Source organism: Schistocerca piceifrons, chromosome X (genome assembly GCF_021461385.2).
Source record: "Schistocerca piceifrons isolate TAMUIC-IGC-003096 chromosome X, iqSchPice1.1, whole genome shotgun sequence".
NCBI classification, from domain to species: domain Eukaryota; kingdom Metazoa; phylum Arthropoda; class Insecta; order Orthoptera; family Acrididae; genus Schistocerca; species Schistocerca piceifrons.
The window spans coordinates 77242040-77244579 of NC_060149.1; the positions used below are offsets into that span (position 1 = coordinate 77242040).

Below are 2540 nucleotides of genomic sequence, written 5' to 3' on the forward strand. Positions count from 1 at the left end.
TCCTCTCCACTCCCAACCAGTTGCCGCGCCTTTACCGTTGTGTCCCACCCTCTCTCCATCTCCACACCCTCCATCTCCTTTCCCAACACAACTTCCACCGTCTACCACTCCCGGATGATGAGCTTCGCCCTGACATCTACCCTTCCTACCAACTCTAACCCCCTCTTCCTGCCTCCTCCTCAGGGCTCCCTCTCCTCCCCCTCCCTCCTTCTGAGCGGATTTCCCCTCCTACTCCCCGTCCATCTCTTGTGCCTTCTTTCAGTGTCTCTGCGCTCCCTCCTGCCCTGTCTTCCCTTTTCCTCTCCTGCCCCATGTGTCTCCTGCCTCTTCGTGAACCCACGGTTGCCCCTCCTCTCTTCATCCCGCCGCTTCCCCAGCTGCCCCATGCTCTCCCCTCCTTTTCCATCCTCTCTGACCTTTCCCTCGGCAGGTACCACCTGGTAGTTTTATTCTTCGTCGTGTGTGCTCCAAGTGGGTTTTAAGTGTGTTGTTTCGGAGTGTTTTTAATACTGTGGCCAACTTTTAACCTGTGCATGTGCATCCAGTGTCTTCTGTGTTTTATAAATCGCCAACTGTGTTTTTTTTTAACTTTCTGGTAACTTTTTTAACTGTCCCCAATGAACTTCTACATGTCAGTGTATTTTTACCTCCATTTTCTCCCCTTACTCTGTTTTATGTTCCCCTTTTTTACCTCCTTATGTATGTATTATTTTATTCTTGTTTTAGTTGTCATTCACTCGGCTGAAGAGCGGCGGATTGTGCTGCTGACAGCCCTCCCCTGCCCGTATGGGGCAGGGGCATGAAATCACAATAAAGAAAAAAAAAACATTTTAGTTGATATGGCTTTTCTAATGAATGTGTCTTTCTGTTCAGGAAGTTTTACTTCTGATGAAGGTATATTTATATGTACCGAAACCTTGGTCAAGAATTTCAATAAAAAAATTTTATCCTGCAACTGTTTTTGGCTGTCATCCTTTTATTGTGAAGACATGGTTAAAGAACAATTAGAAGCCGGAATTATAAAACCAAGAGATCCTTCAGACCCACCGTGGTGTTCGCCTGTTGTAATTGTAAACAACAAATCAATGTCTGGAGAACCACAGTTCCGTTCTTGTGTCAATTACCGATCTTTGAACGCTGTGACCACACCCGAAATTTACCCCTTACCAAATTTAATGGAAACCTTGGATTACTTTGACAGATGTCGAATGTTTTCAGTATGTGATTTAACAAGTGGTTACCACCAGTTAACAGTGCATCCAGATGATCAAGCAAAAACTTCGTTTGTAATAGCAACAGGAGTATACAAGTATCTTCGTATGCCGTTTGGACTTCGTAATGCTCCAGCTACATTTCAACGCCTTATGGATTCAGTTTTACCAGGGCTCACCCCAACACAGGCACTTGTTTACTCTGATGATGTAATAATTTTTGGTGAAAACATGAAGCAGCATACTGAGAGACTACAAGCTGTTTTTGAGCGTATAAGAAGTGCAACCCTGTCTTTATCAATAAAAAAGCACTCCGTCTTCAGGCCACGAGTGGCCTACCGGGACCATCCGACCGCCGTGTCATCCTCAGTGGAGGATGCGGATAGGAGGGGCGTGGGGTCAACACACTGCTCTCCCAGTCGTTATGATGGTATTCTTGACTGAAGCCGCTACTATTCGGTCGAGTAGCTCCTCAAATGGCATCACGAGGCTGAGTGCACCCCGAAAAATGGCAACAGCGCAAGGTGGTCTGGATGGTCACCCATCCAAGTGCCGGCCACGCCCGACAGCGCTTAACTTCGGTGATCTCACGGGAACCAGTGTATCCACTGCGGCAAGGCCGTTGCCAGTCTTTATCAATAGATAAATGTCATTTTGCACAAAGTAAAGATAACTACCTTGGTCATGTTATAACCAGTGAAGGTGTTTGACCTGATCCAAAATTAATTGAAGATGTAAAGAATTTTCCTGAACCACAGAATTTGAAAGAACTACAATCATTTTTGGGATTGTCAAATTTCTACAGACGATTCATAGCCGGTTATGCAAATGTAGCACGTCCAATGACACAGCTACTTAAGAAAGGAGCCACATTTAATTGGTCAACAGAATGCAAAAAAGCAATGGAAGAGCATAAAACTGATCTAACCACAGTCCCAGTGTTAGCCTATCCGGATTTCAGTAAACCTTTCCTTCTTTCAACTGATGCATCCAATTTTGCCATAGGTGTAATCTTGTCTCAAGAAGTTGATGGCCATGAACATCCAATCTCATTTGCTTCCAGACAATTAAACAAAGCAGAATTAATTGTACTACTACTGAGAAGGCGCTTTGTGCTTTGCTTTTGGTGTAACGTATAACAGATGTTTCTTAACAGGAAGAGAATTTACAGTTATTACAGATCATGCCGCACTTAAATGGTTATTGAGCTTAAAAAATCCAAATTCCAGATTAACAAGATCGGCATTGAGACTGAGTGAGTACCAATTTAAGGTTATTCACCGACCTGGTAAACAACATGTGAATGTTGATGCAATGAGTCGAAAAGTC

The 2540-nt window shown here is 44.1% G+C and overlaps 1 pseudogene; it reads right to left on the bottom strand.

Moving 5' to 3' along the window:
• Positions 1 to 1720: 1720 nt before the first annotated feature.
• LOC124723653 lies at positions 1721 to 1838 on the bottom strand (annotated as a pseudogene).
• Positions 1839 to 2540: the final 702 nt, after the last annotated feature.